This window comes from Chiloscyllium plagiosum, unplaced genomic scaffold (genome assembly GCF_037043375.1).
Source record: "Chiloscyllium plagiosum isolate Xiang-an unplaced genomic scaffold, Cpla_swu_hap1 HiC_scaffold_47, whole genome shotgun sequence".
In the NCBI taxonomy this organism is placed as follows: Eukaryota; Metazoa; Chordata; class Chondrichthyes; order Orectolobiformes; family Hemiscylliidae; genus Chiloscyllium; species Chiloscyllium plagiosum.
Genome location: NW_028270185.1, coordinates 48,259,604 through 48,282,070, shown reverse-complemented (window position 1 = coordinate 48,282,070; position 22,467 = coordinate 48,259,604). Strand labels below are relative to the sequence as shown.

Below are 22,467 nucleotides of genomic sequence, written 5' to 3'. Positions count from 1 at the left end.
GTGAAGAGCTGAAAATAAGTGATATTGTTTGAAATGATTGCGGTGGTCCATGAGGATGTAATGTTGTTGGGAGGCGCTTGGGAGTGTATTAGTGACTGGAATTGGTGGGAAAGTGTACCCCATGAACACCTCTATCACTGACCTTGCTGTAAATTTGTCAGAGACAGAAAGAATGGAGCAGGAAGTGGAGAGATAAGGCTCCTGAGCAGGATAGCGGGTCGCGGGAGTTTTGGAATTTGGGGTCATTCATGGCCAATCCCTCAACAAAAACCCGACCCATTGTTTTTCTCACTGCTCCCCTTCCCCACACTTTCCTACCACTCCCTCCACCCAGCATTAGCAACATTTTAAAGACGTTTACTTATTTCATACATACTATCTCGCTTTTGTCAGAACATTCAGCAATTTGAGAACTGAATTGAAATTGAGATATAGAACAGCCAGTGTACGAATCTCAAAAGTTACTTTGCACCTCCTCGAATTGCAAAAGTTCGTATGCTAAAATTGCTCCCCGATTACTGTTTGATAAGTACTTACAGAATTATTTTTAAAATCTAGACAATAGGTTACTGATATCCGTGTCAGTTAAAACAATTGGTTTTCATATCCCACCTTTAACAGAATGGAAATATGAAATATTAGAACTGGCCTGGCTTGTTGTGATGTTTGATCCTTCTCTATAATTCAGTATGATCTTATATGATCATTCCGCACAGTAACCTGCTACTTCTTTAGGCCTACACCTTATGATCCCTCTTGCCTCAAAACTTTAGATATCTTCATCTTGTCAACATTCCACATTCTGGCTTCAATTACGTTCCGTGGCATCAAATTTCACTTAGTCACCAGTCTTTGATTAATAAATAAAATCGTCATCTCAGTCTTAAATGGACTACCCATATTCTTAGAAATGACGCCACCTCCCAACCCTCTATGTTTTGGACGCCCTGGTCATTGAAAGCATCCTTCCTGCATTTACCTTGTACGTACCTTTTAGAATTTTACTCGTTTCGGTGACATCCTACTTCATCATTCTAAACTTGAGTGATTTTCATCCAAACGAATCCTCATACGTCAGTCCTGTCATCCCATGAATTAGTCTAGTAAACGTTTATTGTGCCATCTCCGAATGGAGAGCATCCTTAATTAGATAAGGACCACTGAACTGCACTCTCGGTTGTGCTGTCAACAAGACCCTGCACAATTTCAGCAAGTCTTCCCTGCTCCTGTGTTCAAATCCTCTCAGTACAAAGGCAAACACCCCGTTTGGCTTCCTCACCTGCTGCTGCTCCTGCATGCTTAAGTTCAGCGATTTATGTACAAGAAGACGAGATCGCCTTTCCTATTTTAGTTTCGCAAATTCATGCTGGCTCTGTCCAATCCAATTACTGTTTTCCAGTGTTAGGCTAACTTTTCTGTCATTCCATGTTTTCTCGCTACTTCCTTTTATAAATCGTGGCGTCATATTAACTGACCTCCAAACCCTAGATATTGTTTCAGAGTCGATAGAATATTGAAATATGACAATTAATTTACTCTATGTAGACTCCACACTCTAGTTACAGAACGCATTCACTGCATTTAGGGTGACTTCATGTACACTGCTGTTTGATTCGCAGTTGGTGGAATTTACTGTCTTTAATCTCATCAATTTCCACAACACTATCTCCCTGATAATACTGATTTCTTTCAGTTTCTCCCTCTCCTTTTCTTCCCAGCACATTAGGAATATTACTTTTATCATCTGTGATGACAGAACCAATATACATATTTATTTGGTGTGCTATATATTTATCCCGCATTATAACATCCTCTGTTTCTCATTGTAAGGGATTTGTTTTCAATAATCGTTTTTTGTTTTCTCAATTCATATACCTTCAGGAGTTTAACAATTCATTATATGCTTACTGCTAAACGAAATTTTCGTTCTGTATTAATTCTTACTTCATCGTCTGCTGATGTCTGATGTTTGTTGCTATTTTCAGCCAATTTGTAAGGCTCCTTGAGTGCAATACTATGAGTAATATCGCTTGTTAGCCATGACATGGCCACGTTTCCCGGTTTCTTTGTGTCAGACAGGAGTGAGAAGCAGTTGCAGTTCCTGCAAATGTTTTTGAAGTGCTTGTCATCCCTTTAAGTTCTGTTCCCCAATTCGTTGTACCTTGCTCACGCTTCATATCAGTATCATTTCTTCTATTTAGATTTCGGCTCATAATCTGAGTCAGCTCTATCACTCTCCACCTTAATGAAGAGTTCTCTCACTGATTTATTCACTCTTCCTGAGGGACAGCATAGAGATAGATTGTCAATTATTCCTTGACATATATACAAATAAAGCTTTGAAATCAAAGTTGACATATTCTCAGGCCTGCTGACTCATTGGAGACAGAGAGAGAGAGAGAGAGAGAGAGAGAGAGAGAGATCGCGCGATTTGACTGTTGGTGCTTGAACCTGAGAGTAGTTGTGCCTCAGGCACAAGGTGAAAATGTGGGGACTTCATGAGACCAGTACGAGAACTGTGCACATGCTGCTGCTGTCATTCTTCATCAAAATATCGTCGACCAGCCAACTAAGCTAGCTCACCAATAGCCATTAAACAGTACGTAATCAAGGATGCTCTGTCCTCCATTTGTGTCCTTAATGTACCGACTCAGAAAACCATCTCATACATACACCACGTAAGTCTCCTCCATAGTATTGTTACTGATATGACTTGCTCAGTCTATGGGCAGGTTGAAGTCACACGCAATAGCGAGAAGGCCACAAGATAAAGGAGCAGCATTCGGCCATTCAACCCATCGAGACCTCTCCAATATTTGGTCATGGTTGATACGTTTCTCAACCTCATTCTTCGGCTTTCTGCCATCTCCTGTAACTGTTGATCCTCTTATCAATCAGGGACCTATCTATGTCTGTCTTGAAAAATTGCAATGACTTGACCACTAAGCCCTCTACGGCAGAGTTCCAAAGGATGACTCGCCTCTTGCTGAAGACATTCCTCCGCATCTCACTTCAAAATGGTCATCCTTTCTCTCTATACTGTGCAGTCGGCTCCTGGTCTCTCGTGCTAGTTCAAAAACTTCTCCACAGCCACTTTAATTGCCCCTCTCTTTATTGTTTAAGTTTCAATCAGATTCTCCTCAAACTTCTAAACTGCATCAAGTACAGCCCCCGAGTTTTCAACATTTTATGACAAGCATTTCTTCCCCCCAGGATCATTCTTTTAAACCTTCTTCGGACCCTATCCAATGTCATCATATCTTCTGGAGTATTGTGGACAGTTCTTGTTTCCTCGTTACGAGAAGGATTTTATTATATTGGAGAGCGTTCAGAAAGTATTTGCCAGAATTATGTCATGAATAGAAGTCTTCTGTTATAAAAATAGGCTGTGGTTTCTTTTTCACTGGAGCAGAGGACTTCGATGTTTGGCCTTCTAGAGATTTGTGAAATCAAGAGGAGCATAAATAAGATTACCATCAAAGGTGAGGGAGATCGCATCCAGGGGCATATGTTTAAAGTACGAGAGGAACATTTATAAAGGACATGAGTGGCAGCTTTTGTTTTACCCTTTGGTCACTGTGTGCAATAAACCGCGAGAGGAAGTGATGGATGCAACTATAGTTAAATTATTTAAAAGTCATTTCGATAAGTAACTGATTAAGAATGTATTGGAAGTTTTTGGGTCAACGGCAGGCAGGAGGGTCTATTTTAATTTGGCAATGAGTTCTGCATGGTATATATGGAGTGAATGGTCTGCTAAACTGCTGTATGACTCTGAAATACCCTTAGATATCGGACCTAGTCTGACCACGACTATATAAATGCTCAACTGCACATCTCTGCTCTTGTATTTGAGGCCCCTTGATATAAATTATAAAATTGAATTTTCCTTCCTGAATTCCAACTGAACCTGCCTGATCTCGGGCTCCCAAATCACATTGCGCTTCGGATTTCTGAAGTCTTTCCGTGAACAGAAATTAGTCGAAGCCTGCCTTCTTCCTCTCATACTGCATAACCTGACTCATCCCATTTTGTATTGCATTTGCCACTTATTTGCCCCCTCTCTGCGCCTGCCTAGCATCTTATGAAGTTTCCCAGCTTTCTTGACACGACCTGTCTCTCAAACTACGTTTGTGTCAAGTGCAACTGTAGCGAAAATGCACTCTGTTCCTTTGTCCAGATGTTTAACGTGTAACTTGAATAGTCATGCTCTCAACACCGATGGCTGTGCAAGTCTTAAAAAATCAGTAGCTGCCATCCTGTAAAAGACCCCTCTGTTCTCACTCAGACAGTCAGCCAATCCCCTCCTTGTCACTAACAGCATGCTTTTACCTTATTTAGCAGTATGCCCTATGGCACCTTATCACAGGACTTATGAGTATTGAATTAGATCACGTCCACTGGCTCTGCTTTGCCTAACTTACTTGGTACTTCCTCAAAGAGATCCAGCATAGCTGTCGGACATGACGTCCACTTGATGAAGACATGCAGACTTTGCTGTATTTTACCATCCATTTCCAAGTGCTGTGCAACACTGTCGTTAGCATGGCCTACAGTAGTCTGTGTATGCCTCTCCCCTTTCTTTCAGCAGGGGTGTTGCAATTAAAAATTTCCAGTCATCTGGGACCCACCCTGACGCCGATGACTCCTGACTGATCACGACCAACGCGTCCACAATCTCCTCAGCAATCTCCTTCAGAAATCAGGAATGCAGTCCATCTGGTCTCAGTGACTTAATCCCTTCAGACCTTGCAGCTTCCCTGGCATCTTCTGGTTATTGTTGGCATTTCATTCACTTCTTCCCTACGTGCCTATTAATTCGCAAATTTTGTTGTTGTCTTCCATTGTGAAAACTGATACAAAGTACGTGTTCACCTGCACCATTTCGTTGTTCCCCATTACGTCATCTCCAGTGCACCAATTTGCACTCTTCTCTCTGTTGTCTCTCTACCATTCAGGCGCTCTGCCTGTATTGCTGATGAAGGGCTTTTGCCCGAAACGTTGGATTTTCCTGCTCCTCGGAAGATGCCTGAACTGCTGTGCTTTTCCAGCACCACTCTACTCGAAAATCTGGTTTCCAGCATCTGCAGTCATTGTTTTACCTTACTATTCTCTCTGTAACCTTTTAAATATGTGAAAAAACTCTTGCACCATTCTTTATATTTCAAGTTCACACGCTTACGTACTAAATCTTAATAACTCATCTTGCCATTTCGGTTGTTTTCTGCTCGTTATTGAACCCTTCCAAATGATCTACGTTTCACTAATCTACACCAGATGGTGTTTTTCTTTTGTTTCTGTGCTGTCCCTGTCTTCTCTTGCCAGTCATGTTTGATTTATCCTCTCTTAAGCATGTTCAGGTGGCGTGAGCAATGGATCCGGTGTTACTAGGCGCTGACGGAGTGCCATTTGGACTTGAGATAACGTCCGCCAACTTCTACAGTATAGCACAGTACATGGAACAAGACTGTGACCAGGACACAATGATTGTGAATTTCTCTCCTGGACTGGTAGAGAAGGGTTTACGAAACTGCATTTACAGTGAGTTCAGAGGAGAGTATTTACACACACCAAACCCAAACCAAGGTATATTTGTGTCTTCTGAACTTCTTACCTGGATTGACAGTGATGAATTTTAGATACCCCTTTTTGTTATTTTACCATAACTCTTGTCGACTGTGTCTTTATGAGTTTTCCACCAATTACCATCCCCAGAGCCTGTGACTGTCACAAATCTACTTCATTTTCCTTCTGCTTCTCAGATCATAAGGATGAAGAAAACCTGCTTCATTTTTATTTCCTGATGTCTGTCTGCGCACGCTAAAACATTCATCTACCTTCTTTCCCTGCACAAACCCGACCAGCTAAGTTATGGCAGCATAGCCTGTTTTATTAAAAAATATTTCAGCTGCTGCAGTATTTTGCTATTATTTTCTTGCAGGTGTTTCTCACAGCACTGAGTCTAAAAGTACAGATGTTCCAACGATTAGCTGCTTTCTTACGGAGTGGTGAATGCAGAAACAGATCCATGGCAGCCTGTGTGAGTCTTTTTTTCTTTAATTTTAGTCGCAATTACCGAATGATTGCAACACAAGATAATTTGGCGCATCGTGCCAATGCTGGTTCCCTGATCAGATTAGTTCACCCCACTCTCCAGCCCTTTCATGAGCAAGACTGGCTGATATTGTCAATCTCCAATTGCCCGTGTAGACGTCGATAAATGATCTTCTTGAACTGCTGCAGTCCACGTAGTGCACGTGGTCCCAGATTACTGGCAGGTGAGGAGTTACAGGTTAAACATCTGGAAATGATGAAGGAATTGCAATGGATATCCAAATCAACAACATAAGATTATAATTCTACCCCGTCTTCCATCTGTCAAAATGTCCAAAATGATTCACAGGAATGTGAAAAGGCAGCACTTGACACTGAGCCACATAAAGAGTTGTTTAGACACTTGACCGAGCATTTTTGAATGGGTTCTCTCTCAATTATATTCTTGAAATCAATTTTACAGGGTATTAGAAGGATTGATTTGCACCCAGCAAATTTGGATCAAAGATCACAGCAGAGTCTGATGGAGTCACATCATTTATCCGAACCTGAATAGTATGGTGTTCTGAACAGGAAAGGTACAAACTTCGTTCAAAGTCGGGAGAAACAGAGCACGTGTGTGTGGGCGAGACTTCAGCTGATCATCTGGCCTGGCAAGACGCAAAGCGAATCAGCACAGTGAGATACTATGCAAATGTCAGGATTGTGGAAAAGGAGAAAGTGAGGATCGCAAATGCTTGCAATCAGTGTCGAAGAATGAGGTACTGGAAAAACACAGGCCGTCAGTCAACATCCAATCAGAAGCCCTTCATCGGGAGATTAAATGTCCCAAAAATACGAAACAAGGGACAAAAAAATAAGAACAGGAAAGAGGTCGTACTTCAAAAGTTAACTGGACTAAAGTTTGAGTCAATTAGACCAGACAGGCTTCATCCCAAAATGTTGAAGAAAGAGGAAGACAATGAGAGAATGTGGATGCGCTGGGAGTCATCTTTCAAGTTATGTAATCTCTGAAAAGCCTCCTGTGGAGTGGAATTCACGTTGGAACCCCACAGTTTTGCTTGTTCATTAAGTTTTTTATCCGGTCCCACAGAACATCACAAAACACAATGGGGTTGGAGAAAACGTGCCAGCATTCATTTCCAGCTGGTTTGTGGGTGAAGTACCACAAGGATCAGTGACAGCACTGCTGCCTCACAGTGCTCGAGACCGGGGTTAAATTCCATCGTCACGCGATTGCCAACATGAATTGTGCACATTCATAGTGTCTGCGTGGGATTCCTGCGGATGCTGCTGTTTCTGCACACAGTGCAAATATTCACGATTTAAGTGAATTGCCCATTATATCTAGGAATGTCCAGGCTTGGTGGATTGGGCATGCGAAATGCAGCATTATAGGGAGAGAGTAGGGCTTCATTGCATTGGAGAGATTCTATGATTCAATGCTTGAACCAAATTGTTCCCAAACATTATACATGATTTGGACATTTGGACCTCTTGTAATTTTTCTAAACTTGTTGATGACATCAACTGGATGGGAATTTACATTGTAAGGAGAATCGTGGGAGCCTTCATGTGAAGTTTGACAGCCTCAAGAATGAGTCAGTAAATGGCAGTTGATCCATAACACACGATAGCTCCACAAAGAATATCAATACTCTGGTTAAATCTGACTACCTGTTCGCAACGTATCATGAATTTTCATCATACCCTTGATTTTCTTTCTCCAAGTGCCTTGCTCAACAACTTTATTAAAAAAATAGATTGAGAAGCTTTCATGTGACAGATGTTAAGCTAACTACTTGTCATTTCCTCCTTGACTTCCCTTCTGTTCTGACTAAATAAAACTCACTGATCTGCATGGGTTGGAGAAATTGAGGACTGCAGATGCTGGAGATCAGAGCTGAAAATGTGTTGCTGGAAAAGCGCAGCAAGTCAGGCAGCATCCAGGGAACAGGGGAATCGACGTTTCGGGCATAAGCCCGAAGAAGGGCTTCCTGAAGAAGGGATTATGCCCGAAACATCGATTCTCCTGTTCCCTGGATGCTGCCTGACCTGCTGAGCTTTTCCAGCAACACATTTTCAGATCTGCATTGGTTCCCACGATGACTCTCCACTGATTTTATAATTCTCAGATTTGTTTTCAAATCCATCCATGGTCTTGCACCCCATTAATCCACCACTGCTTCCAGCCTAATATTCCTCTGTGCTCTTCCCACTCCTCTACTTCTGCTCTCTGTATTCGCACGCTCCTTACTCCCCCACTGCCAAATATGGATTTTACACTGAATGAGAGAGTCTGAAGCAGTGTTGCATTGCACTAAACACTACAGGCTACTGCTCTTGGCGGTAATATGGAGTTCTACCTCATCACCATGTTATCCAAAAAAATTAGATCAATTCATTCTCATGACTATGATGTAGATTCCTGCAAAATACTTGACTATTTTCTGTGTGCTGGCAAGTACAGTATCTTTCTCTATCCCCTGTTTCTCTTTGACTGTGACATGGCACATTTTACTGCTCCTTTATCCACTTATAACTGTCCTTTGTTTGAGGTCTGTATTTCTGGTTTTGTGTGCGGTTGGCCAGTGACAACCTGATGTGCAATTCCAAATTGTTATGAAGTTGAAAGTGTGTGCTGTACCTTTAAGAGAGGTAGAATGATGTTCTGCACCGAGAGCTTACGAGAGCAATGTCAGAGTTTACCGGAAAATTGAAAATATGTAACATTTGGCTGTGAAATAGGTACCTGAGTTGGTTGCTGTTTTGACGACAATTCAAATTTAACCAACGAGATTCATTTACGTGTCTGTAAATTAAAAGCCAATCGATTTTGAATTTTTTATTCTGCCAATATCGAACAAATGAGATAATCCGATTTGTGGGTATAAGAAATGTAGGCATTTTGAACGTCAGACAGAGTTACTGCCATCAAGGGAGAACTACAGGAGGAAAAGAAAAGCCAAAAACAAAAAGACCGATTGCGAAATGAAGGGAAATGACTCTGGCAATTTGTGCAGCTAACACCAAACGAATGTTTGCATGAAAGCTGCTGGGTTGCGCTGTTGGATCTTATCATCATCACGATCACATGTGCCCCACACGCTGACAATTGATAACTCGACCGAATCTCAGTTCATCTGCTGCTGAAACTCTCATTTTTCCCCATTTGATATCATTATAGGGGACTTTAAATGAAAAGGCTGGCGATTTTGCTCGATTGAAAAATTGCAGTTCTGAGAAATGATGTTTTAAATGAACATCAAACGCGACTGTAAAAATTCAGCGAAGGAACAAAAAATGCAGTGACACTGGTGGAAGAGTGCCACAGAGACCAGAAAAACTTAGTGGTATAGTGGAGCGAATGGCAGTTAATCTCTCAATAATGATCAAATAAAAGGGTAGAAATAACAGTGGATTTTCACAACTCCAATGTAGTGTGTCATTGTAATGCGAAATGATTTTGAAGTGATTTCAAGAGCACTGTTTTGATCAGTCATGGCAAGACAAACAAGAGCAGCACAATAGGAGGAATGGCGTCGGGAGAGCATCTTGGTAGTAGAGATCACAAACCAGTCAGCTTAACGTCAGACTGAAGGCACCTCGCACAAGAATTAGACTAGTATTTTTGACAAGGTGTGTGTTTATTTTACAATGGCAAACTGGTTAAAAGATAAACGTCTGTGGCATTAATGGAAACGTCGCAAGTAAGGTGCCATACTGGCTTAGTGGCAGGAAATCAAGACGAATTGTTAACATGTAATCTCTGGTCCATGCCAGTAAAGTCTCTGACATGATGATTGATTTCACAACCACCGGGAATGAAATGGATCGAATGGTTTCCTGTTCCCGATGATGGGATAGGACACGTTTACCCATCAAGAGTGACAGCAGCAGCACAGACAGAATGGTCCCGATGTGCACGTTAGATTATGGAATGCCTCAGTGAAATGGCAGGAGCGATGTAAAGGAGGTTTAATGGGCTTGTAAGGGAGGGAAATCTCTGAACGTGCGTGGGTTTGAATTCTGATTTATGAAATGGAGAATTGTTATATTCCACATAAGTAATCAGTGTTGCAGAATATCATATAATCTCGTGTTCCCAGGGCTAAACTAAGAGAGACTGAGTGACGCAGCAGTGAAGATCAAAGTGGAAATGGGCATGAGGATGAGCCCGCTGTGACGGTATAAAAGTGCATGAAACGCCGGGGCTGGGACTCCAACCTCACCTGTCGTACCTTCTCTTGACATGGAGCAAGGAGCAGTGTGATATCAGATTGGGACCTCCAATTTATATGGAGCGGCTTCTGTTGACATAAAACAGGGGGCATTGTGGCAGCAGGCTGGAAGTTCCAACCTCACCTGGAGCAGATTGTATTGATAAGGAGCACGGACCGATGAGACGTCAAGTTGGAGAAAGGATACTCAGTTATTTTAATCTGAATTAAAGTAGTATTTAGCAGGACCCATGTTTGTAGATTGAGTGAATATCTGTCCCAGGGAAATCTCGCAAAAAGAAGGGAAAATGTGGCAAGGATTCAGCTCGTGCAGGAGAATCTGTGCAGAAAGAAACGCAGGTAATATTTTCTTTTTCTGCCTTTTATCATAAGACTGACTGCGTATTTGGTTAAATTGCAGAAGTGATTTTCAGGTCGTGCCATGATATTATATTTCCGGAAATCCCATACAAGTCATTAAAGCGAACAAAACTTTCAAAAATTAACGGTAAATAACTAGATCAAATGGAGAGGACAGAGGGTGGTGCTGGAGGGTTGTTTTTCAGACTGGAGTCCCGTGACCAGTGGAGTGCTACAAGGATCCGTGCTGGGTCCTCTACTTTTTGTCATTTAACTGGAGTTGTGGTGGACAGCGAAGAGAGTTACCACAGAACAGGATCTTGACCAGTTCGGCCAATCAGCTGAGAAATAGCAGATGGAGTTTAATTCAGATAAATGTGAGGTGCTGCATTTTGGGAAAGCAAATCATACCAGGACTTCAACACTTAATGGCAATGTCCGAGGGAGTGTTGCTGAACATACAGACCTTGGAGTGCAGGTTCATAGCATCCTGATGTTTGAAATTTAACTTGAAAGTGGAGTCTCAGGTAGATAGGATAGTGAAGAAGGCGTTTGGTATGCTTTCCTTTATTGTTCAGAGTATTGAGTACATGAGTTGGGAGGTCATGTTGCGGCTGTACAAGACATTCGGTAGGCCACTGTTGGAATGTTGCGTGCATATCTGGTCTCCTTCGTATCGGAAAGATGTTACAAAATTTGAAAGGGTTCAGAAAGAAATGAGGATTCTGTCAATGTTGGAGGATTTGCTAAAGAGGGAGTGGCTTAATTGGCTGGGACTGTTTTCCCTGGCGCATCAGAGGCTGAGGTATGACTTGTTAGAGGTTTTCAAAATTATAAGGGTCAAAGATATGGTAAATAGAAAGAGTCTTTTCCTGGGGTCTGTGGGAAAAAATTAGAGTGCATAGTTTTACGGTGAAAGGGGAAAGATATACATGAGACCCACTGGGCAAAGTTTTCACACAGAGAGTAATAAGTATATGGAATGTGCTGCCAGATGATGTGGTGGAGGTTGGTACAATTGCAACATTTAAGAGGCATTTGGATCGATATACGAATAGAAAGGTTTTGGAGGGATATGGACGGGGTGATGGCAGGTGGGACTTGATTAGGTTTGGATAGCTAGTCAGCATGGACGAGTAGGACCAAAGGATCTGTTTCCATGCTACGCATCTCTCTGACTGTATGACTCTATTTGATGTTGACATTATGCTCGAGTTTATCTTGATTTATGGAGGAAAAGCTGGAAACTAATGTTGAAATTTACAGGATCAACGATGATCCCATTCAATGACTGAACAGACAAGAGGCTGAATAGAAGCTTCATCATGACATATATGTTTTCATTATGAATCGCGCTGAAACACAACGTGGGGAGGATTGGACTGAAGCAGTGGTGGTGATTTTCTTTCCTGGTTAAATTTTTGAATTTGACTGCTATTTCTCCAATGGATCATTGGAGTGAAGCAGTAACGGTGATTATCTTACCTGGTTATTCAACTTGTGATACATGCCCAGTGGGTCTCATGTATATCTTTCCCCTTCATTCTGAAGCATGAAAGCGTGAAGAACATATGGGGCAAGTGGCGCAAAGTCTAACGTGCCTGAATCAAGATGAGAACATTGTAGATTTCACTCCGCTCTAGCTCGAGGTTAACACAGGTATTCATTACACTCACAACCTAATCTTCCTCATTTTTCTGAAGCTGAGATGAAGTTTGAGCTCCTGATATGCAGACACGAGAATCTCCTTCAGTACACATCCTGGAGAACATCACAGTCAATGTCGCAGCGTCATCACAAGTGAGGAAGACCAAATAGTCCCACACACTGCGAATCGGCACTTTACAATTTCACAGAGCCATCGACCCAATCGCTGCGGCTCATAGTAATGGCAAGGAAACAAAATAAATATCTCAGTCTCATGTTGGTTCATGGAGTGCCGAGGCACCTTCTCCTTCTTTAAGAGGCTGGGACATTAACTCTGATGTTCGTGGAGACATTGATTGATTGAAAGGAATCCTATCACAGATGCCCACGCTGTTGATGCTGAACAAAACAGCCCTTACTGGGAATTGAACCCGGGCTGCAGTGGTAAAAGTGCCAATTCAGAACCACGACACGACCAGGGACGAGTACAGCGGTCAGAGGCACGTAGTGTGACAGCCCTCAAATGTGTTGGACGCGTTCTCTGCAGAAACAACCGCTTCACTATCCTCATTCCATTGTCCATCTCTTTGCCTTGTATGCCTTAGCATCACAAATACAGATTGAATATCTCTGAAGGTTGTGTTGATTTCATCACAATGAGTTGCAGATTTATCCACCATCACTGGTGGATAAAGGTTTTACTGCTTATCTACTGAAAACTTTCTGCCTCGTACATTTACTCGACACCACTTGGCGTTTGTCCGAGAGGAAACATTTCTTTCTGCCGAACATGCCTTTATCTCTCATTGTTCTGCACATTTCAATCATGTTTCCTCACAATCTCCTCTTCACCATTGAAATTAGAACAGAAAAACTGATCGTTTCCAAAAAAAAACACCCTTTGCTGAATATGCATTGTGTCATTTTCCTGAGCCTGATGTTCCAGTGATCTCCGGAACATGTCAGTAAAAATTCTTACATGAGCACTGATCTCACAACAGCAGTATGTAAATGGATCGATTGGTTTTAAGGTCCTAATTGTGGGATTGGGTCACGTTCGCCCAACAACATTGACTGCAGCTGCACAGACTGAACAATGTCAATGCGAGTGCTTGATAGCCAAATGCCTCAGGGAAATTGGAGAAGGAACCTAAAGCAGGGTTACTGATCGTGGGATGGGGAGAAATCTCCGAGAATTAGTGCGTTTAAATCCTGATACATAGACAGCAGAAATGTGAAAGGGCCAGGGTTTGAAGGAGCGAAATCATCACCTCGACAAATATTTTCATGTCAAAGAAGATTGATTCGCTCCTGCTTTTGTGAAGCCTGTCTTACTCTGCATAAAACGGGAACAAGTGACAATACTGGAAGTCAAATTGGAGATGATCTTTCTGCTGCCACTACGCAAAGCACTAACCACTGCACGATACCGGCACTGCATGGAATAGCATGATGCAAAAAGCAGTAAAGATAGTGGCAGAGGATATGTAAGGAACAGGACTACATGAACAGTAGTAATACTTGACAAACAGTGACTGAGAAATGCAAACTCATGGTTGGCTGAATGGTTAACTTCGGTATCTCTAGAGCCGATGGATATTTCATCACTTAGTTTGTTGAAGGCGAAGGTTGATATAGTCCTCCAGAAAATGAAAGCATCAGGGAATAGTGCAGGGAATTGCTGGAATGTATTTCTGCAAAAGAAATGTAGTTTACCATCGGTTACTTTAGCAATTTCGTCATACAAGGAAGTGACCATTGCTGTGGAATATCATATAGTGCCAGGTTTCAGGCCTGGAATAAGAGAAACTGCGTGGTGCAGCAGCGAAGATCAAACTGGAAATGCGGATGGGGATGAGGCAGCGGATATGTGTTCAGAAATGAAATCATTGAGTGTGAAGTATTTCACTGAAAGTACAGAGTGAATTGAAATGCCGGGGACTGGGAGTTCCAACATTGCGTGGAGCAGTTTCTGTTGACGTGCTATACGTCGCATCAGGCTGGGAGCTACAACCTGAACTGCAGCAGCTTCCATTGACACGAAGCAGGGAGCACTGGGATATCAAGCTGGAATTCCAACTGTAACTGGAGCAGATACTATTGACATCTGCACTGAGAGAAATTGAGGTAATGTTTTCGGTCTCTGAGCTATCTCATCTGGCTAACTCTGCTCTGGGCAGAAAGGGAATTTTTTTGCTCATTTCATTTTATTGAATTTCTTGTAAACTCGCACCGGCCGTTAAAATACTTTCAGACTTCGAAAATTAGCTTGAATACGATGTTGTGATTAGGCATTAGTTGATCAAAAGTGATGGAGCAAAATCAGTGCAGTGAATTTGAAATTCATCAGATGAGCGGAGATCCTATTGAATGGCTGAGTAGACACAAAGTGAATGGAAGTTTCATGAGAATGAATGTCTTTCCGTGACAAAACCTCCCGCTGCACAAAGAGTGGATCATTGGAGTGAAGCAGTAACGGTGATTATCTTTCCTGGTTATTCAACTTGTGAACATGAGTACGATTGGTCATGTCCGTGTTTAGATCACAACTCTGCAGAATGCCAACCTCAAGCACGCGCGAGCACAATGTCACAATGGATAATGCGCATGGTTATGGTCCAGAGATTGTAGTTAAAGTTTCGACTTGGTTCAAGAGCAAGACTGGCAGGCTTCAAATTCACATACAAGTTAATTTACCGCAAATGTAGTACATACAATGGGCCAGTGGCACAATGGATAACATACCTAACTACAGATCTACTGTGTGAAGCTTCGATTCCAACCTGGCTTGCGGGCAGCGCTGACTTTATTGCACTTAAAACTGACTGTTCTGAAACCGAAATGATCAAAACAAACCCCACTCCCGGACTGAGAATCAAAGCCGGGTGACAGCGAAGAAAGCGAAAAAAATGGACCTGTTAGCCCACCATGGACAGCTATACGAATACCACGTATGTGTAGAATGACAGCCCTCAAGGTCGTTGTACATGCTTTCGTCAGATGCAATCGCTTGACTATCTTTATTCATTTTCATCACTTGGCCTTGTATGCATTAACAACTCAAGTTCAGATCCGTGTATTTCTGAAGGTTATGTGGGTTCGCCTCTGCGCATCCCTTCAGACAGTGAATCCAGATTCAACCATCCGCTTGCTGATGAGATTTTTCTGCATATCTCCTCAATCCTTTCCACCTTTTAACTTCAGTCTACGCCCCTGTTGATCGGTCAAGAGGAAACGTTTCTTTTAGTCTGCACTGTCCATGTTGCTCATTACTTAGTGCATATGAAACATGTATAATCACAGTTTCCTCTGCCTTAAGAAAACAACCCCAGTCAAAACAATCTGTCTTCATCACCTAAACTTTTCAACTTGGTAAATTTCTGCAAGGTTTCCAGTGCGATCACATGACTCCTGTAATGTGAATTGCAGAACTGCACGCAATATTTCGGGGGAACCGAATGAACAAATGAAATAATTTACTGGAGAAAGCCACAGAAACTTGTCGTTTCCAATAAAACATCGTTTGCTCAATCCTGCGCTGTGCACTTATCCTGAGCCCGATGTTCCAGTAATCTATTGTCCGTGTCAGTAAAAGCTGCTCCATGCGGATTAATTACAGAACAGCTGCATCTAAATGGATTGAATTGCTTGAAGATGCCGACCATGGGTTTGAACACTTTCACCCAAAACAGTGACCGCAATAGTACAGAATGAACAGTGTAAATGTGAGTATTATATTGCGCAGTACCTCAGTGAAATGGGAGGGTGGACGTTTAGGCGAGTTAGTTCTTGTGCGAGGGAGAGATTTCTCCGATAAAGGGTGGTTATGATATGTGAAACGCAAAGGTGTGAGACAGTGGGTGTTTGAAGAAGGAAACTTATCACCACGTATTTTCATGTAAAACAAAGATTGATTTTCTCAGCGTTTGCTAAGCACATATTACATGGAGTAAAACGGGAAAATGCCGATTGCTGTCACTGTGATTCGAGCAGAACTTGCTGTGTTTACAATGCCAAGGAAGAACCATTTCATGATCCTGGCGCCACATGGAAAAGCACGATGCAAAAAGCAATAAGGATCGTGGCAGAGGTTATGCCAAGAACAGAACCACACGCACAAAGGAAGACTTGTCAAACAGTGACTGAGATGTGGGAACTCAGATTCGGTTGAATATATAGATTCTATGTCCGGAGAGTGTGTAGAGATTGCAACACTGAGGTTGTAGGATATTACATTTGCGAGATATCTACAAAACTTCAAAGGGTCATGGGATACTGCAGGGTATTGTTGAAATGTATTTCTCAATAACACTGTATTTTAACATCGGTTACTTAACCAATTTCCTCACTCATTTACATAATCATATAATGGCATGTCATATAGTCCCAGTTCAAGGGCGTGGAATCAGAGAAATTGAGTCGCAGTGCACCCAAAACTAATTGGAAATGGTAATGGCATTCAGCGCGAGCATGTGGCTGCGAAAATGCAATCGGTTGAGCGTAATTCCATTCTCCGAAGTTACGGAGGCGCGTGAAATATCGAGGCTAAAGGGTCCCGCCTTAACGACAGCGGCTTCAATTCCCACGCATCAAGAAGCAGTGGGACATCAGGCTGGGAGCTCCAATTTCACCTGCAAGAACTTGTATTGACATGGAAAACGGAACTTTGGGACAGCAGCTGGTCGAACAGTTAGTCAACTATTTTAATCTTAAGTAAGTAGTTTTCAGCAGGATACTTGTTTGTGGATTGTAAGAATATCTACAACTGGGACAGTCTAAATTACAAAGAAGAATTCTGCAAAGAGTCAATTCTTGGAGAAGCATCTGTGCAGAGTGATGCAGAGGAATGTTTACGTCATCTGCCGTTCTTATATGTTTGACTTTGCACTGAATTCATTTCCATGAAGGGATTTTTTTGCTCAGTTCACAGTATTCACTTTTTTGCATACTCGCAAAAGTCGTTACTGTACTCGAAACCTCTGAAAGTTAACTGGTATATTACATGTGGTGATTAGGCTCACGTTCACGTCAGTTATGCTGAAGAAGTGGATTCGAAATTCATCAGATCAGCAGTGATTCCATTGAGTGACTGAGCAGACATTCATTCTGCTGAATGGAAACTTCATGAGGACATATGTGTTTTTAGTTGGAAAATTCGCTGCTTTGAAAGGTGATGAAGATTAGACTGAAGCAGTGACAGTGATTATCTTTATTGCTTGTTCAACTGGTGAACATGACTGCTATTAACCGTGTCCGTATTAACATCACGGCTCCTGAGTGTGCGTGTATGCATCGGGCCAGTGGTGCAATGGATAACGCGCCTGACTACGGATCAGGAGACTGTAGGTTCCAATCCTACCTGGCTCGCAGGCAGGGCAGACGTTAATCCTGCTTAAACAGTGATTTTTCTGAAGCCGGAATAAGGTATGAGCTCTTCATCTGCAAGAACGAGAATGCCCTCATGAAATGTCCCCGAGGACATGAGAGTCAATGTTGCAGCGTCATCACAGGAGGGAAGCCGAATAGTCGTCCACGTTGCTCAAGGGCACCTTTCCATTTCATAAAGCCATCGATCGAATAACTGTTGCTCACTTTGAGCATTTTTCGAAACTCTTTGGCCAGTGGAATCAGAGAAGAATGAAGGGTTAACTGTCCAACTGATCTTTATAGGGAATGAGTTCCTGAGTCTACCACCCGCTGACTGATAAAGTTTTCCTGCCAGTCTATACAAAGCTTTCTGCATCTTATCTGAAATCTACAAACCCTGGTGATAGAGAAAGAGCAAATGTTTCCTTCAATCTGTAATTCCTTGCTCCTCATTATTTCGTACACGTCAATCATGTCTCCTCACAATCAGCACTACTCTGAGAAAAACAACATTTTGAAAGTCTTGTGTTCACTGAAATTTCTTGCCTGTTTTTAACAGTTCATTGAGTGGAGTAGTCCCACTGCTAACATTCAGCACAAACTTTCAGTAAAAGCCACTCAATGCGTGGAACCGTAGTCCTGCTATTTTCGTCAACAATGTGTAAAAGTCCCCTGCAACTTTCGTTTTCGCATGCCGTGGGGCTATTTGTCCGTGTTCAACGATATATCCCAGTTGGCGTTACAAAATTGCCTTTGATCTTTCTGACAAAGTTCGCTGCCAGTAACGTTTGAGGAAGTCCAACTTAGAAATGTAAGTTGCTCCTCCAATCTTTTCCACACAGTCCTCCAACCTCAGATATGTATACGCATCAGTCTTTCTAACAACATTGATTTTGTGATAGTCCACACATAACTGTTGGGTCTTATCCCGCTTTGGCATCATGATGATGGGTGAACTCCATTCATTGAAACTCACTTCGGTTATGCCATATTGGTGCATATGTGACATCTCCTTATGAACTTGTAAAACTTTAAAGGGTTATGCCTGCAAGATGTTACAGAGTCAGAACAGCATCTCCTATATTTACATCATCTACAATTAGATTATTCATTCCCAGTATATTTCAGCAGATCTCCCCATGCAAGAGTAATAACTCTTTCGATTTTCTTCTGGAAGATAACTGAATAACTTTACCAATTTTGGACAACTTTTGCATTGTCCACTTTTATTTCAGGAACATCCAATGCAGAATTCCCTGACATTGAGGGCGGCACGGTGGCACGGTGGTTAGCACTGCTGCCTCAGTTTTAAGAAGAAAACGAACAATTAATATGAGAACTTCAGTGAATTTACAGAGGCAACTCTCAGTTTTTGCTCTGATGAGCTGATAAATAATTTTAATGGGCATGAGCTAAAAATATTTGCACCTACAGTTTAACAAAACCCAGTTTAGACTTGTTTTGCAATATTTGGGCTGAAAACCTGTTTGAGAAAAGCAAAAATCAGGACCATCAACATCTCTTCATGTTAGAACCCGTGGTCTTTAGGAATAAAGAATATATATTGCTTTGAGCAACCAGTGTTGTGTGTAATTACTGCAGTTATTGGATGGAATGATAACCAGATACTTACTGAGATGCTTGCTTTCAGGAGCAATAAGATAGTTACTTAGATTATTCCACTTAATAGTAATTAGCTGGTCATGAAGACATTTGTATGGCTTTATGTGAAGTGTTTTATGTGATCATGGATTTCAATAAGATTGAGATAGTTTACAAAATTTAGGAAGAGGTTGACAACTCAGTGTTAAAGATATGTGAAGTCAACAATTTGAAAAATAATCTTTGGTAGAATTCCTTCTTCAAACACAATTAAACCATTATGCAAGAAGTGAGATAAATGTGAGGCATGCAAGCTTCAAATGACCACACGCCAATATTTTCAAAATATATTAAACTTTCATTCAATATGAATAGGTGAATGGAAAATAAAGGCAAATTCTCGACGATTGATAAATTGAACAATAAGTAGAAATTTAATTTGATCAATACATAAGCATAATTAAATAATTTGCAAAATTTAATTAGAAATGGAAGGAATCAGCTGACTAATGATTAATAGGAAGTTACATTTCATTATTTTACAGCAGAAGAAATCAATTTTATTACACCTTTATAATAATGGAGAACAATGATTTATGTGCTTGAAATGTTTGAATTTAGTGCTTTTTCACTTTTATGACTGCAATGTTCTCAAACATCTTCCATGAATTTAGGTCCAGGAGAATTACATACTGCCTTTTCGTGGGAACCTGAAGAAAATATCTTCTTTTGAATCAAAGGGAAAAAATGGGTGGAACAATGGTTAGCACTGCTGTGTCCCAGCGCCAGGGACCAGGGTTCAATTCTCATCTCGGGTGACTGTCTGCATGGCATTTGCACATTCTCCCCATGTCTGCGTGGGTTTCCTCCCACAATTCAAAGAATCACAGGCCAGGTGAATCGGTCATGCTAAATTTCCCAGAGAGTGATGTACATTAGTCGGGGTAAATATAGGGTAGGGGTTTGGGTGGGCTACTCATTGGAGGGTCAGTGTGGATTTGTTGCGCCGAAGCGCATGTTTCCATACTGTAGAGAACCTAATCTAATGAACAGCAGACCGTGAATTAGTCATTCAATGTGACTGTTCACGTGAAGACAACTTTCCTTCATTTCAAAAAAGTTAAATTTTCAAACTTTAAAAAATATTGCTTAATGAAACAGCAAAGAGATGTTTTGTTTATTTTTTGTTGTGTGAAACATCATGAATTTTAAATTATTTTGTAGCACGAAGAATAGTTAATTCTTATTGTGATTATAAACACAATAAATGTTAGTATTGAAGTGAAAATAATTAAATGAATTCAACATTGTTTCCACCATTAAAATAAAACTTGATACTCGCAATGATTGAGAGATTATACACTGCAATATTTTTATATTTATTCATATACTGAGTTGTAATTCCACATTGATGCAAGATAATGGATTGTACAATTATTAGAAATTTGCAGCAAGAGGATTATCAAAATTCTATCAGTTAGTTTAAGAATAATGAGAAATCTCATATTGCTGTTTGACTGAGCAATGTATAGAAACGAACAGGAATTATTCCAACTAAAGGTAATTATAGTTCTCTGAATTTTTTTAGTCTGAGTTTATTGTGATTTTTCAAATGAGCAAATATCAGACAATTACAAAGAGTGTTTGATTGGCAGTCATTGGTTCCATTGTGGGATAGTTGACCTGAAAAAAAAATGATTTTTATATTGTAGCATTCGTTAAACTTAACTTAAAATTAACTTAAAATGTGAATTTCACTATATTTGTTAGATTAATTGAAATACTTGTGCAATTATTGCAGTGATAATGATTGGACAATTAATGTTGAAATGGAAACAAATAAATTGATTCAATAGCTTAACAACACTTTGCTGCGATGTTGATTGCATAGTCATGAAGGTTGGTAAACAAAGGAATACAACATAGGTTTAAAGACTGAACAATAAAAAAGAGCCATTCAGTGATTATTGGACAAAGTTTTGTTTTTGTTTTAAAACTTGTAACGAATCAGGATCATCAACATCCCAAAAATGTTGGTGCTAGCATCCTCAGCCATCTTCAATAAAAAAAAAGACTATTGGTTTTAACTGCATATATCCTGTGTAATTACTGAATTGAAATGTAAGATATCGATTGAATTCATTGGATGGAATGACCAGCAAATGTTTACTGTGGTTCTTGCTCTCAGGAACAAGAAGAAACTTAGGTGATTCTACTCAACATTAATTATATGATCACCAAGACCTTTGTGGGGCTCGATGGGCCATGTATTGATTTCAATTACATTGAGATATTTTGTGTGATATAGGAATGGATTAATGATTGGGTGTGAAAGATCATAATTAAAGTAACTGTTTTAAAAATTTAATCGAATTCCTTTGCGAATCACATTTTAAAATAACATGTGATAAGTGAGATATTGGCAACATCGATATTCAAGTGAACACACTCCAATATTTTCAAAGCATTTCAATTTCACACTAAATATGAGTAGGCGAGTGGAAAATAAAATGAGCTCTGACTACATCAATTGAAGAGGAAGGAGAAATTTAATTTGATCAAAAGTTGGAGCAATATTTTGTTGTATTATAAAGGTAATCACCAGACTGAAGGGCAATAGGAATTGGCATCTGTTTCATTACTGAAGGAGAAATCATTTTTTAAATCTTGTATAGTAGAGAAAAAGGACTGGTGTACGTGAGGTGCTGAAATGCACATTGTTTATGTATTAAATGTTTATTGAAACTCTTGCAGGATTGAATTCCCAGAATATTTCATATTTGAAAATTTCTGAGCTGATTGGCAGTAAAATGTTATTGATCACCTTATGGATAATAATGGGATTCTTTTTTAAAATTCCCTACAGTGTGGAATCTAGCCTTTTCGCTCAACAAGTCCACAGAGACCCTCTGAAGAGTAACCCATCCAGTAGCATTTCCCTCTCACTAATGCACCGAACACTATACACAATTTAGCATGCCCAATTCACTTAACCTACACATCTTTGGACTGTGGGAGGAAGCCAGAATGCCGAGACGAAACCCACGCAGACACGGGGAGAATGTGCAAACTCCTCACAGACACTCGCCCGAGACTGGAGTCGAACAACGGACACTGGTACTATGAAGCCACAGTGGTAACTACTGAGCCACCGTGCCGTACCAATGCTTGACAGATATGTTAAACAAAAAAATCATTATTTAGATATTTTAAGTTT

The 22,467-nt window shown here is 40.8% G+C and overlaps 1 non-coding gene across 1 annotated transcript; it reads left to right on the top strand.

Annotated features, from left to right (window-relative positions):
* The first annotated feature begins 17,575 nt into the window (after window positions 1-17,575).
* Window positions 17,576-17,648, top strand: trnar-acg (transfer RNA arginine (anticodon ACG)). Its single transcript has one exon. It is a non-coding gene; the product is annotated as a tRNA-Arg (tRNA).
* Window positions 17,649-22,467: the final 4,819 nt, after the last annotated feature.